At 34.1% G+C, this 16,234-nt stretch overlaps 2 protein-coding genes across 2 annotated transcripts in view; both read left to right on the top strand.

The window, feature by feature from the left end:
• LOC309629906 (endogenous retroviral envelope protein HEMO-like) overlaps window positions 1–16,234 on the top strand; it is a 488,920-nt gene that overhangs the window by 136,116 nt on the left and 336,570 nt on the right. The window lies entirely within an intron of this gene.
• LOC309629533 (uncharacterized protein) overlaps window positions 1–16,234 on the top strand; it is a gene marked incomplete at its 5' end in the record, with an annotated part of 255,429 nt that overhangs the window by 2,880 nt on the left and 236,315 nt on the right. The window lies entirely within an intron of this gene.

Raw genomic sequence — 16,234 nt, 5'->3', positions numbered from 1 at the left:
GTAAGTTGTATTTTTGTTTTCATGTAATTCAAAATATTTTTTAAATTTCTCTTGAGACTTCTCTTTGAACTATGGGATATTTAGAAATGTGGTGCTTCAACTGAAAGCATTTGGGGATTTTCCAGATATATCTCTTATTGAATTCTAGTTTAAAGAGTTTAAATTAACTTAATCTTTAAGATTTTAAATTAACTTTGTTGTGGTCTAAATGCATTTTTTAATTATTTTCAATTGGTTAAGATGTGTTTTATGGCCTAGAATGTGGTCTATCTTGATGAATCTTCCATGTGAACTTGAGAAAAATGTGATTCTAATGATAGATGAAGTATTCCATAAATATCAATTAGGTCCAGTTGATTAATGAGGCTGTTCAGTTCACTTACTGATTTTTCTGCCTACTGGCTCTGTTGATATTTAATAGAGGGATGAAATTTACAAAAATAATCATAGATTCATCTTTTTTTTCTTGCAGTTCTGTCAGTTTTCATCTCATGTTGATTCTCTGTTGTTAGGTGTACACACATAACTTACATATTTTTGGAAAATTGACCCCTTTTAGCATTATGTAATGCTCCTTCTCATCCACAGTAGTTTTCCTTGCTTTAAAGTCTGCTTTGTTGAAAATTAATATGGTTACTCCAGCTTTCTTCTGATTAGTGTTAGCATGGTATATCTTTCTGCATCTCTTTACTTTTAATCTATTTGTGTCTTTATATGATAAGGTTTCTTCTAGACAACATATAGTTGTGTCTTTTTTTTTTTTTTTTTACTGTGACTCATCTCTGTCTTTATTTGCTATATTTAGACTATGTTCATTAAAATTGATTATTGATATAGTTGGACTAATATTTACCATATTTGTAACTGTTCTCTATTTGCTGCATTTTTGTTTATTTTTTTAATCTTTATTTTTCTTCCTTTTCTAGTTTTAATTGAGCATTCATTTAATATCATTTTCTTTCCTCTTTTAGCATGTCAATTTTCTTTCTTTCAAAAAAATTAGTAGATACTCTAGTGTGCAATACACATTTACAACTAATCTAAGTCCACTTTTAAGTAACACTGCATTACTTCATGGGTAGTGCATTTAACTTGTAACAGATTATCCCCAATTCCTTCCTCTCATTTCACATAACATTTTCATCATTCATTTTACTTATCCATATGCTACAATCACCCAAGACATTGTTGCTATCATTGCTTTGAACAAATAGTTACCTATCAAATCAAGTCAGAAGATGAAAAATGTTTAAAACTTTTCCTTCATTAATTTTTCTCTATTGTTCTTCCTTTCTGTATGTTGATATGTGCTATGACATATTTGAATTGCTTCCTCTCCTCTAAGTTATGAGTGGGCTGTTAAAAAAAATCTTTAACCCCTTCACTGGCTCTTAAACTCTTTGATCACTGGTTAGGTGCTCATTTTCATGATTTCTGTCACTCTTTTTTTTTTTTTTTTTTAATTAATTTATTTATTTATGGCTGTGTTGGGTCTTCGTTTCTGTGCTAGGGCTTTCTCTAGTTGTGGCAAGCGGGGGCCACTCTTCATCGCAGTGTGTGGGCCTCTCACTATCGCGGCCTCTCTTGTTGCGGAGCACAGGCTCCAGACGTGCAGTAATTGTGGCTCACTGGCCCAGTTGCTCTGTGGCATGTGGGATCTTCCTGGACCAGGGCCCGAACCCGTGTCCCCTGCATTGACAGGCAGATTCTCAACCACTGCGCCACCAGGGAAGCCCTGTCACTCTTTAAATAAATTTTACTCTTATAATAGCACTATTTTGTGTTTTTATTTTCCTTTTGAACAAAGATGAAAAAGTATGATTCCAAAATTTTATTTCTTCTAACCTTATTTTTAAATTTATAGATAAATTTCTCTTTAAGTTTTCATGGTTAAATATGACAACAACACTATAAAAGTTCTAAAACAAATAAAATATTCCAAAATGTACAAGGTACTTTTCTTTAGCTGATCAGATTATTGGTGAGAGTAATTACCTTAAAAAAATTCCATGTATTTTCATAACTAGAAATCTAAGTATCAAAATGCTGTGAACAAGTCTGCATAAGTGGTTGTTTGATCATTTTTTTAAAATACTAAGCCAGTCATGCTACATTAAGAAATCAATTTAAGAAAAATCTGGTTGATTATGGTATTCTTTAATCTCCTACTATTAAAGCCGTCCCTTCTTCTCTGCTTAAGCTGACTCTTTTCCTGGGGTTTCCAAAAACGCCAGGTTGATTAATTGTCAACCTGGGGTTTTTCAGCATGTTTGTGCACTGATATGGCTCAGCGGGAATGCCTGAACAACACATTAACATGAGCAGTGGTGTGGGAATATTAAAGATTAAAAGTTGCGTTTAATTTTCTAATCACTGGGAGGGCAATTTGTCCCTGGGATGCTTCCTCTAGCAGTTTGCAAACTTTGATTTGACTTAGAATTGAACTTTGACCTTAAGATGGAAATTTTTAATGTGCACAGATGTGCTGAATTATTATATAGATTTGTCTTGGTTTATTTTAGGTCTTAAAGTGAAAGGGATATTATAAAAGCAAATGAGATAACGTTTGTGAAAATATTTAGAAAAAATGCGGAGGAAATTTTTTTTCTTCCTTCTTGCCTATTATGGTCATAAGCATCACTTGGAGCCACCTCTACCATTGCCTCTTCCATAAAATGTCCTTTCAACTTCTACCGTGGGATAATTAATTACTGTATTTTCAGAGTTCCTGTGCCATATTGTGCATACATCTTTATATTATGTATTCCATTATATTTTAATAAGCACATTGGGTCTTTCAGCTTAAGTATATCTCTGGTCCCCAGAAAATTAACTGCTGTGCAAAAAATAACAGTTGGAATAGTTAACATTTTTCAGCAATTTTTTTTTTTTTTTTTTACTTATGCTTTAGATGTATCACTCTAATCCTCATAACAGCCTTTTAGAAGTTTAGGGATATTAAGTCATATTAAGGATCATTGCAGTGATTATACAGTAATAACTCAAGTTGGAATTTAAATCCAGATCTGTCTTATTCCAAAGGCTAATTTTTCCCCAACATAGCATGTGGCCATACTCATAACAACATTAGAATTACTAAATCTTAGACACATAACAGGAAGTTAATAATAATGCTAGAATTTTAGTTTATGCTCTGAGAATCTGAGACCCTAACATTAAAAATATTTGAAAAAAGTAATGAGACAAACAACAAAACAGTGTTTTGTTTGTTTCACATACACAGCGTGTATGTGAGCGTCATGTTGGCTCCCGTAGCAAATAACCACCAAACTCAGTGGCTGTCAATAAGTGACTTTATTGCTAACTCACATAGATAGTCCACAGAGCTTCCAAGCTGTTGCTTTATGGTGATAGGCAGGCAGAGGATTATGCCCTGAGTCATTTGGGGTCTCAGGCTGATAGAGTTTGTGCCACATGCAATATGGTGTAACTTCCTGGCTTTTCTTGGGCACTAGTCTTTCAGCTAGCAGAAAAGAAAGAAGGTGGAGAATCACATATGGGACAAGATCCAAAGGGATGTACGTCATTTCTATTCCCTTCTGTTGGAAAGAACTCAGTAAAATAACCATAACTATCTGTGCAGGAGGCTAGAATACAGTCTGTGTGCTAGGAATATGAGGGAGAAACAGCTCTGACGAACATCTACTCAGTTCTACAACAGACTGATCTTCTAGTCACCAATATCCATTTCCCCACTAAGCACATTCTTGTTAGCTCTCCAAAAGAGCAATCCATGGTTCTATCCAATCACTGCATCTGACTCAGCATTTGCATTAGATCTCTTAAGAAACACCCCTTTCCAGTTCAATCCTCGAATCTGTGAAGTACCAGCAACCAAAATCAATATCAGCAAACTAGTCCTAATAAATCCTCAATTTTGACATATGCAAGAGTTCCACTTCCTGAGTGATAAGTGATCTTTGTTCACATTTGCTTTTGATAAATTTCCAGTAAATTTATCAAAATTATAATAGTTTCTGATTTCTCTCCAGATTAGAATCAAAATTGTAGTTAGTTGGTGGAACTTGGGGGAAAACAAGTAATAAAGAAGAAATTTGTGGAAAGTAACATAAGCTACAAGATAGAGAATGCAGACTCCAGCATTAAAAATGTAGTTATGTGTACCTGTTTCTTCCCTAGGGTGCAGATTAAAAGCAGAGACACTGTCCCAATTTAACACATGGATGTTGTAGAGTTCTGAAAAATGTAAATACAAAATATGATGGAAACACACACTGTTTAAATTAATATTAAAGATGCCTTACAGGAACGGCATAATTTCCTTTTCTGTTCAGCAATGCATGTAAGAAATGCCATCATAATTCTAGTTTTCAGGCATTAGATTTGCTGAGCATGTCCTTTTGTGTTTTAGAAACGTGTATCAGATGCATAAAATTGCAACCACCTGAAATTTTATGAGCATTATTTGTTATGTCATGCCACAGTTTAAGTGTAACATATTCTAAGACCAACAGAATACTTCATAAACACAAGGAAAAATGGATTTGGAAGACAATTTACAACTGACGTGAAGGTAATAGTGAGTTAGAGAATTAGCATTAAGAACGTTTTCAGAGATTCTGAGCAACAAGGTAAATGTTTGTTATGGAGCATGTTTCACATAAGTTTGGAAAAGGATTGAGTCAAATCATCTCTCTGTGAGGGAAAGAGTCTTAAAAATTAAGATTAGTTATTTTAAGTTGTTTGTCTAGACAGCTTCGGAAAACATATTCATCTCATTTTTATTATCCTGTTGATAGATATTTACAACCACCAAGGAATAGATCTACATTAAAATGGAGAGTAGAATATGTTCATGTTAACTACTTATTGTTCGTCAAGTTCTGTGTTAGAGCCATTTCTTGTATCTTCCATTTAATCCTCAGAGTAAATACAATTGTTATATTTAATTATTACATTTTAACCCTAGCATCCAGGTGTTTTGGAACCTGAAGTTAAAACAATTTGTGTGGGCACACATTTTGCAGTTTGATTTTTCATTTTGTATACAGGAAGGATCTCATGCAAGAGAGAGAAACTGAAGCTTAATAGTCTATAGCTTCATGGTAAGATGGCCTCTACCCATAGTAGAGATGAGAAAAAAATGTCTTAGAAAAGTTAAGTAACTTTCATAGTAATAAGTGGTAAAGCTGACATTCAAATCCATGTGCTTCTGAATCTATAGACCATGATCTTTTAATTCAAAGTGATGACTAGAAAATTGATGTAAAAAAGTGGAGAATATGTGTCAATCCTGGTAGATCAACGGAGACAGTGCCATATTTGCCATTCCTTTTAGCTCCTGGACCCAAATAACCTGCGAAGTTTGTGTAGAAATTCATAGAGGTGGTCTCTCTACATTTCTTCTCTTGAAGAAGTAAATTTATATTTTTATTGGTAAAATTACAGCACTATATAATATTTATCTCTTTTCATTTCTTTCTCCTCCCCTCAACTGAGAGCTCATCGAAGAAAGTACTACATCTTATTGCTCTATCTCCAGTGCTTTGGACTGTGCTTGAAACATGCTTTTGTGTTTTATTAGATCTCCTGAGATTTCAGGTCCAGTGGCTGATTAGTTCCATTATAAATTAAGCACAAAACTATGTCTTCCTTTGCAATACATATCATCCATAAAGAAAACTTCAGTGCTTTGAAAAGAACCTCATCATCTTTGTGAAAATGAATTTTCATTCTTTCATTCTACAGTTTATTTCACTCAAACACCTACCAATCCTACCTTATTACTTCATAAGATATTTTGGGTTCTCTTTTCCTCCTACTAACCTCCAAAGTCAGTGAATTAGTGTTTTATTTTGTTTTAATTTCTATGAAAGAATCTTCATAATATACTGTATGAGTTATTTTTTAACATATAAACTCATTCACTTATAAAACTCCTAGTTTCTGAAGCACTCTTTATTACAAAGGAAGGATATCAGAAAAAGGCAAATTAATGATGATAATTTATATTATTGGGAAATAGATAGTACTGATACTGTTTTCATTGTTTATTCCAACTAATTACTTCTAGACCTGGAAGTGATGGAATTAAAATTAACTTACATTGATTATTTTAATTTTAGAAAACAAATGTTGGTGTATTACATAATCTGCAAATACACAGCATTTTTTGCTCAAAACAATCAGCTTAAATTATCAGATAGAATATTCCAAATGAATTTTACATAATTACAAGAAACACATTTTATTAACATTTTACTAGACCATGATGAGTTCTACAATTTGATATGATATGATACATGCTACAGACTACAAAGATTGTCTCCAAAGATTCTGAAATGCAAAATAGACAAGAATGTTAAAACAACTACTAAAGACTAAAACGACCTCTGGCACAGCCTATGAAATATACAATGGTATCAAATTCTGCTAAGTGAAGTAGGGAAATATTTTTAAAATATTGCTTTGTTGCAAGAATATGATGACTTAATAAAGAATACATCAAATTGCTGTCAGACTGATTTGGATGATAATAAAATCCTCCTTTAATGTAGCAACCATCTACCAATTACTGATTTTTAAAATAATACACGAATTGACCACTTTTGTGTAGTATTTTCTACAGTTATTTATCTTATATGTTACTTTCTTCATTTTATTATTATTATTATTTTTTTATAAATTTATTTATTTATTTATTTATGGCTGTGTTGGGTCTTCGTTTCTGTGCGAGGGCTTTCTCTAGTTGTGGCAAGCGGAGGCCACTCTTCATCGCGGTGTGCGGGCCTCTCACTGTCGCGGCCTCTCTTGTTGCGGAGCACAGGCTCCAGACGCGCAGGCTCAGTAGTTGTGGCTCACGGGCTTAGTCGCTCCGCGGCATGTGGGATCCTCCCAGACCAGGGCTCGAACCCGTGTCCCCTGCATTGGCAGGCAGATTCCCAACCACTGCGCCACCAGAGAAGTCCCCTTCGTTTTATTATTAATGAATCAAATAATACTTCTCATAATACCTTCAAATTAAAATAAATTATGTTGATGTATGGAAGGAATATCTAAAATGTCTTTGGAAACAATCATTAAAATTTTCTAAAGAAATGAAGTCCACTAAGATTACTAATTTAAAAATATTAAATCAGACAATATGGAAACTAAGGGTGAATAATCTGTTATATTAATTACATATTTAAGTTTTATTAAACACATCTAAAATTACCTAAATCATTTGAACTGAACATTAAAAAAATGTAACTTTGTATATTAGAGTGGGTATGAAAGACCTATTTCATAAAGTCATTAAGAAGAACAGTTATTTATGGGGACAAAGTTCTTTCAAGAAACCTCTTGACATATCTCCACTGTCATTGGTTTTCTAATGGAGGATGGCTTATGGACTTATACAACATCTAAATCCATATGAGTTTAAGGTTTCTTGCATCTCTCTTTATTTCATTTTAGTCTGTGTTCAACAGATAATTTCCTTAAGATATCTTCTCTGATGACTGTATCAAAAATGGACCTCCTGTCACAACCAGCTTTACTTTTCTTCATAGTACTCATTACACATCCTCATGTTTCCTTATATATAATTACTCAATTTCAAATATTTATTTGTTTACTAAGTTGTCATCTACATCCTTCTTTATAATGTAAGCTCAAAGAGTCAGAGAGTGTTTATTAGTTTCTCTTCAATGTCTTCAATATCTGGCTCACTGAAGGCAGTCAATAAATACTTGTTGTCAAAAAGAATATATTTGAATGTCAAATAACTATGTACCTTATCATAGGTATGTTTTAAGTAAAACATACAAATCAAAAAGAAGATATTCGTTAATCAGAGGTCTGATAAATGAATAAGCCTGAGAAAAGCCACCTATATTGATGCACTTGCACTCAAGTCTCCTACCTAGGAGAACCCTAGATTGGAATACTTAGGTCATTAGAGAGTGAGAAAAGGGGCAGAGATCACTGGCATCATTTGAAAGTCTATATATAAGACAGCTAATATACTCTCCCTTCTCTACTACTCCCTTAAGGGAAATAGTTTGCATAAAAATATTTATCACCAGAACAAAAGAGAAAGAAAATGACATTCTCTCCTCAAAGATTGAACACACAGTTTGGAGTTTAACTAGATGACATAGGGCTTGGTGTCTCAGTGTAAAGCCATTTGCATTTCATTATTTTGCAGCCCTTGGGCTACTGGTTTGTTCTCTTGCCAGCCCTTCTAGTGGAAATTCTCCAGACAAATATGAAGAGCTCTTGTAGGACTTTCATAAATGGGAATGGAAAACCATTTATTAGCAGATAAATGATAGAGAAAGACCAACATAATGAACAGAGAAACTCTTGTAAAGGTATCAGCAATCACCTTGAATGTAAAAGACCCAAACACACCAGTTAAAGGAATATCAACAGACTGGATTCATATAACTAACACATATAAGCTGTTGTACAAGGAAAATATTCTAAATAAGGACATGGATAAATTGAAAGTAAAGGGATAGAAAAGATGTGTCATGCAATAATAATTTTCCAAAATGCTGTGCCACTGTGTTAATATTAGGCAAAACAGGACTTTGAGCAATTAGTATTAAGAGAAAAAAGGACATTTCATTTTGATAAAAAGTTATTCAACATGGAGACCCATAATGTATGAGAGTTAGAAAGGAAGAAGTAAACCGCATAATCTACAGAACGCATGATTGTGTAGCCAGGAAATTCAAAAATAATCTTTTTTAAAAACTATAAAACTAATTGAATTTAGCAAGATTCTGAACACTTGGTCAAAATACAATTTTTTAAACTGTCTCTATATACCAGAAACAAATATTTAGGATATGATTCTTTTAAATAGCCTTTATAATAGCATAAGCAATATCATATACCTAGTAATAAATCTACGGAAATATGTGCAAGATCATTTCATTTAAAACTAAAATACCAATAAGAGAAAATTAAAATTAATAAAGAAATATACTGTATTGAATGTCTTAAAGACAATATTACCAACAAGTTCATTTTCTCAAAATCAGAATATAGCTTTAGTGCCATGTTAATCAAAACTCTAACAGACATCTTTCCTGGAAATTGTCAATCAAATTTTAAAATCTGTATAGAAATGTGGTGATCTAGGATAGTCAAACGATCTTCAGAAATGAACAATGTAAATTTACACTAAAATATATCGAACCTATTTAAAAATTCCAGTAATGAACAGGAGATAGTATTGGTATAAATATAGAGATATATTCCAGGCATACAGAATAGAGTTGAGAAACCCATATTCAATAATCTAATTTACAGTAAGGAGACCACTGCAAAATCAAATAGATAACCATATGGAAAAATTTGAACCAGGATCACTAATATATTACAAACACGTATATAAATAAAAAGGTATCACAGATCTTATAGTAGGAAATAAGGCCTTTAGAAGAAATGTAAACACTAAATTTTTTCTTAAAAGTATTAAGCATAAAAGAAAAAAATGATTCATTGGACCTAATTAAAATTAAAATCTTCTGTTCATTGAAAGATGATATTAAGAAAATGAAAAGTTAAGCTACAGAGTGGGAGAAGATATTCATGGTACATTTTTCTTGTTATATAATCAAACCTAGAATATTCTATGAATCAATGAGAGAAATAATAAAAAAGTCTTTTTGAAATGGAGTAAAATCCTTTCTGAAATGAAGTCTAAGAGGATAGACTAATGGCCAATGAGCTTTTGGGAGAAAAAAGTGCTTACGTTATCCTCATCAGGGAAATGCCAATTATAAAAATAATGGCATACCAATATATATCAATGACAATAATAAAAGCAAAAAAAAATCAAGAATTGGTTAGAATGTGTAAAAAAGTAAAACTTTCATAAATTGATATTTCATTTATAAATTGGTACAAGATTTTTGGAGATTGTTTTCTATTACCCACAAAAGCTAAACATAAATCAACCTTGTGACCTATCAGTTTTACCCCTAGGTACATAATAAAAAGATAGAGAAGATTGTTCTCAGAAGATATAATACAAGTAGGCCAAATTGGACATAATCCAAATATGCATTAATCATAGAATATATAAATAAATTGTGCTATATTCATTTAATATAGTATGTGAACAGTGATTTTCTCAGAGTAAAACTTTTTTCTTATTTAACATCTTTATTGGAGTATAGTTGCTTTACAATGTTGTGTTAGTTTCTGCTGTATAACAAGGTGAATCAGCTATATGCATACATGGATACATATATCCCCATATCCCCTCCCTCCCTATCCCACTCCTCTAGGTGGTCACAAAGCATGGAGCTGATCTCCCTGTGCTATGCAACTTCTTCCCACAAGCTATCTGATTTACATTTGGTAGTGTATATATGTCAATGCCACTCTCTCACTTCATTCCAGCTTACCCTTCCCGCTTGCCATGTCCTCAAGTCCATTCTCTACATCTGCATCTTTTTTCCTGTCCTGCCCCTAGGTTCATCAGAACAAATTTTTTTTTTTTAAATTCCATATATATGAGTTGGCATACAGTATTTGTTTTTCTCTTTCTGACTTACTTCACTCTGTATGACAGACTCTAGGTCCATCCACCTCACTACAAATAACTCAATTTCATTTCTTTCTATGGCTGAGTAATAATCCATTGTATATATTGCCACATCTTCTTTATCCATTCATCTGCCAATGGACACTTAGTTTGCTTCCATGTCCTGGCTATTGTAAATAGTACTGCAATGAACACTGTAGTACATGACTCTTTTTGAATTATGGTTTTCTCAGGGTATATGTCCAGTAGTGGGATTGCTGGGTCATATGGTAGTTCTATTTTTATTTTTTTAAGGAAATTCCATAGTGGCTGTATCAAATTACATTCCCACCAACAGTGCAAGATGGTTCCCTTTCCTCCACACCCTTTCCAGCATTTATTGTTTGTAGATTTTTTGATGATGGCCATTCTGACCAGTGTGAGATGATATCTCATTGTAGTTTTGATTTACATTTCTCTAATGATTAATGATGTTGAGCATTCTTTCATGTGTTTGTTGGCAATCTGTATATCTTCTTTGGAGAAATGTCTATTTAGGTCTTCTACCCATTTTTGGATTGGGTTGTTTGTTTTTTTGATATTGAGCTGCATGAGCTTCTTGTAAATTTTGGAGATTAATCCTTTGTCAGTTGCTTCATTTGCAAATATTTTCTCCCATTCTGAGGGTTGTCTTTTCATCTTGTTTATGGTTTCCTTTGCTGTGCAAAAGCTTTGAAGTTTCATTAGGTCCCATTTGTTTATTTTGTTTTTATTTCCATTTTTCTAGGAGGTGGGTCAAAAAGGATCTTGCTGTGATTTATGTCAAGGAGTGTTCTGCCTATGTTTTCCTCTAAGCATTTTATAGTGTCTGGCCTTACATTTAGGTCTTTAACCAATTTTGAGTTTATTTTTGTGTATTGTGTTAGGAAGTGTACTAATTTCATTCTTTTACATATAGCTGTTCAGTTTTCCCAGCCCCAGTTATTGAAGAGGCAGTCTTTTCTCCGTTGTGTATTCTTGCTCCTGTATCAAAGATAAGGTGACCATATGTGCATGGGTTTATCTCTGGGCTTTCTATCCTGTTCCATTGATCTATGTTTCTATTTTTCTGCCAGTAACATACTGTCTTGATTACTGTAGCTTTGTAGTATAGTCTGAAGTCCGGGAGCCTGATTCCTTCAGCTCCGTTGTTCTTTCTCAAGATTGCTTTGGCTATTCGGGGTCTTTTGTGTTTCCATACAAGTTGTGAAATTTTTTGTTCTAGCTCTGTGAAAAAGGCCATTGGTAGTTTGATAGGGATTGCTTTGGGTAGTATAGTCATTTTCACAATGTTGATTCTTCCAATCCAAGAACATGGTATATCTCTCCATCTGCTTGTATCATCTTTAATTTCTTTCATCAGTGTCTTGTAGTTTTCTGCATACAGGTCTTTTGTCTCCTTAGGAGGGTTTATTCCTAGGTATTTTATTCTTTTTGTTGCAATGGTAAATGGAAGTGTTTCCTTAATTTCTCTTTCAGATTTTTCATCATTAGTGTATAGGAATGCAAGAGATTTCTGTGCATTAATTTTGTATCCTGCTACTTTACCAAATTCATTGATTAGCTCTAGCAGTTTTTTGGTAGCTTCTTTAGTATTCTCTATGTATACTATCATGTCATCTGCAAACAGTGACGGTTTTACTTCTTCTTTTCTGATTTAGATTCCTTTTATTTCTTTTTCTTCTCTGATTGCTGTGGCTAAAACTTGCAAAACCATGTTGAATAACAGTGGTGAGAGTGGGCAACCTTATCTTGTTCCTGATCTTAGTGGAAATGGTTTCTCATTTTCACCACTGAGAACAACGTTGGCTGTGGGTTTGTCATATATGGCTTTTATTATGTTGAGATAAGTTCCCTCTCTGCCTACTTTTGGAGGGTTTTTATCATAAATGGGTGTTCAATTTTGTAGAAAGCCTTTTCTGCATCTATTGAAATGATCATATGGTTTTTCTCCTTCAGTTTGTTAATACGGTTTATCATATTGATTGATTTGCATATATTGAAGAATCCTTGCATTCCTGGGATAAACCCCACTTGATCATGGTGTATGATCCTTTTAATGTGCTGTTGGATTCTGTTTGCTAGTATTTTGTTGAGGATTTTTGCATCAATGTTCATCGGTGATATTGGCCTGTAGTTTTCTTTCTTTGTGACATCTTTGTCTGGTTTTGGTATCAGGGTGATGGTGGCCTCATAGAATGAGTTTGGGAGTGTTCCTCCTTCTGCTATATTTTGGAAGAGTTTGAGAAGGATAGGTGTTAGCTCTTCTCTAAATGTTTGATAGAATTTTCCTGTGAAGCCATCTGGTCCTGCGCTTTTGTTTGTTGGAAGATTTTTAATCACAGTTTCAATTTCAGTGCTTGTGATTAGTCTGTTTATATTTTCTGTTTCTTCATGGTTCAGTCTTGGAAGGTTGTGCTTTTCTAAGAATTTGTCCATGTCTTCCTGATTGCCCATTTTATTGACATATTGTTGCTTGTGGTAATCTCTCATGATCCTTTGTATTTCTGCAGTGTCAGTTTTTACTTCTCCTTTTTCATTTCTAATTCTATTGATTTGAGTCTTTTCCCTTTTTTTCTTGGTGAACCTGCCTAATGGTTTATCAATTTTGTTTATTTTCTCAAAGAACCAGCTTTTAGTTTTATTGACCTTTCCTACTCTTTCCTTCATTTCTTTTTCATTGATTTCTGATCTGATCGTTATGATTTCTTTCTTTCTGCTAACTTTGGGGATTTTTGTTCTTGTTTGTCTAATTGCTTTAGGTGTAAGGTTAGGTTGTTTATGTGAGATGTTTCTTGTTTCTTGGGGTAGTACTGTATTGCTAGATACTTCCCTCTTAGAACTGCTTTTGCTGCATCCCATAGGTTTTGGGTAGTCATGTTTTCATTGTCACTTGTTTCTAGGTATTTTTTGATTTCCTCTTTGATTTCTTCAGTGATCTCTTGGTTATTTAGTTGTGTATTCTTTAGCCTCCATGTGTTTGTATTTTTTAGTTTTTTTCCTGTAATTGATATCTAGTCTCATAGTGTTGTGGTCAGAAAAGTAACTTGATATGATTTCAGTTTTCTTAAACTTGCTAAGGCTTTATTTGTGACCCAAGATATGGTCTATCCTGGAGAATGTTCCATGAGCACTTGAGAAGAAAGTGTATTCTGTTGTTTTCAGATGGACTGTCCTATAAATATCAGTTAAGCCCATCTTGTTTAATGTGTCATTTAAAGCTTCTTTTTCCTTATTTATTTTCATTTTGGATGATCTGTCCATTGGTGAAAGTGCAGTGTTAAAGTCCCCTACTATGATTGAGTTACTGTCGATTTCCCCTTTCATGACTGTTAGCATTTGCCTTATGTAATGAGGTGCTCCTATGTTGGATGCATATATATTTACAATTGTTATATCTTCTTCTTGGATTGATCCCTTGATCATTATGTAGTGTTCTTCTTTGTCTCTTGTAATAGTCTTTATTTTAAATTCTATTTTGTCTGATATGAGTATTGCTACTCCAGCTTTCTTTTGATTTCCATTGCATGGAATATCTTTTTCCATCCCCTCCCTTTCAGTCTGTATGTGTCCCTAGGTCTGAAGTGGGTCTCTTATAGACAGCATATATATATGGGTCTTGTTTTTTTAGCCATTCAGCCAGTATATGTCTTTTGGTTGGAGCATTTAATCCATTTACATTTAAGGTAATTATCGATATGTATGTTCCTTTTAGCATTTTCTGAATCGTTTTTGGTTTGTGTTTGTAGATCTTTTCCTTCCCTTGTGTTTCCTGCTTAGAGAAGTTCCTTTAGCATTTGTTGTAAAGTTGGTTTAGTGGTGCTGAATTCTCTTAACTTTTGCTTGTCTGTAAACGTTTTAATTTCTCCATCGAATCTGAACGAAATCCTTGCTAGGTAGAGTAATCTTGGTTTTAGGTTTTTCCCTTTTGTCACTTTAAATATGTCCTGCCATTCCCTTCTGGCTTGCAGAATTTCTACTGAAATATCAGCTGTTAACCCTATGGGGATTCCATTGTTTGTTATTTGTTGCTTTTCCCTTGTTGCTTTTAATATTTTTTCTTTGTATTTAATTTTTGATAGTTTGATTAACATATGTCTTGGTATGTTTCTCCTTGGATTTATCCTGTGTGGGACTCTCTGCACTTCCTGAACTTGATTGACTATTTCCTTTCCCATGTTAGGGAAGTTTTCTACTGTAATCTCTTCAAATATTTTCTCAGTCGCTTTCTTTTTCTCTTCTTTTTCTGGGTCCCCTATAATTTGAATATTGGTGCACTTAATGTTGTCCCAGAGGTCTCTGAGACTGTCCTCAATTCTTTTCATTCTTTTTTCTTACGGTAGTTATTTCCACTATTTTTTCTTCCTGGTCACTTATCAGTTCTTCTGCATCAGTTATTCTGGTATCGATTCTGTCTAGAGAATTTTTAATTTCATTTACTGTGTTGTTCATCATTGTTTGTTTGCTCTTTAGTTCTTCTAGGTCCTTGTTAAACTTTTCTTGTATTTTCTCCATTTTATTTCCAAGATTTTGGATCATCTTTACTATCATTACTCTGAATTCTTTTTCATGTAGACTGCCTATTTCCTCTTCATTTGTTTGTTCTGGTGGGTTTTTAGCTTGCTCCTTCATCTGCTGCATATTTCTCTGTCTTCTCATTTTGCTTAACTAACTGTGTTTGGGGTCTCGTTTTTGCAGGCTGCAGGGTCATAGCTCCCATTGTTTTTGGTGTCTGCCCCCAGTGGGTAATGTTGGTTCACTGGGTTTTGTAGGCTTCCTGGTAGAGGATACTGGTGCCTGTGTTCTGGTGGGTGGGGCTGGATCTTCTCTTCTGGTGGGCAGGGCTGCATCTGGTGGTGTGTTTTGGGGTGTCTGTGACCTTATTATGATTTTAGGCAGCTTCTCTGCTAATGGGTGGTCTTGTGTTCCTGTCTTGCTAGTTGTTTGCCATGGGGTGTCCAGCACTGGAGCTTGCTGGTCATTGGGTGGAGCTGGGTCTTAGCATTGAGACAGAGATCTCTGGGAGAGCTCTCACCGACTGATATTACGTGAAGCTGGGAGGCCTTTGGTCGTCCAATATCCTGAACTAGGTTCTCCCACCTCAGAGGCTTAGGCTTGACAGCAGGCCAGAGCACCAAGACCCTGTCAAACACGCAGCTCAGAAGAAAAGCGAAAAAAAGAGAAATAATTATAATAAATAAAAAATAATAAAATTATTCAAATAAAAAATAGATTAAAATTATTAATATAAAAGAATAAATAGTAAATAGAATAATAGTAAAATTTAAAAAAAGAAGAGAGCTACCAAACCAATAAACAAATCCACCAATGATAACAAGTGCTGAAAACTAAAGTAAGATAAACATAAAAATCAGAAACAAGTTTGTCGCAGACATCAAACCCCAAGTCTACAGTTGCTCCCAAAGTCCACACCTCAATTTTGGGATGATTCCTTGTATATTCAGGTATTCCACAGATGCAGGGTACATCAAATTGATTGTGGGGATTTAATCTGCTGCTTCTGAGGCTGCACGGAGAAATTTCCTTTTATCTTCTTTGTTTGCACAGCTCCTGGGGTTCAGTTTTGGTTTTGGGTGCTCTGCGTGTAGGTTGCCCTCAGGCATCTGTTCCCTGCCAGATGGTTGGGGGTTAAAGCAGGGGCTGATAAGGGGGCTCTGGCTCACT

The sequence above is a fragment of the Balaenoptera borealis genome (assembly GCF_965194805.1).
Source record: "Balaenoptera borealis genome assembly, chromosome: 5".
Taxonomy (NCBI): Eukaryota; Metazoa; Chordata; class Mammalia; order Artiodactyla; family Balaenopteridae; genus Balaenoptera; species Balaenoptera borealis.
This window is presented reverse-complemented; position numbering and strand designations above follow the sequence as displayed.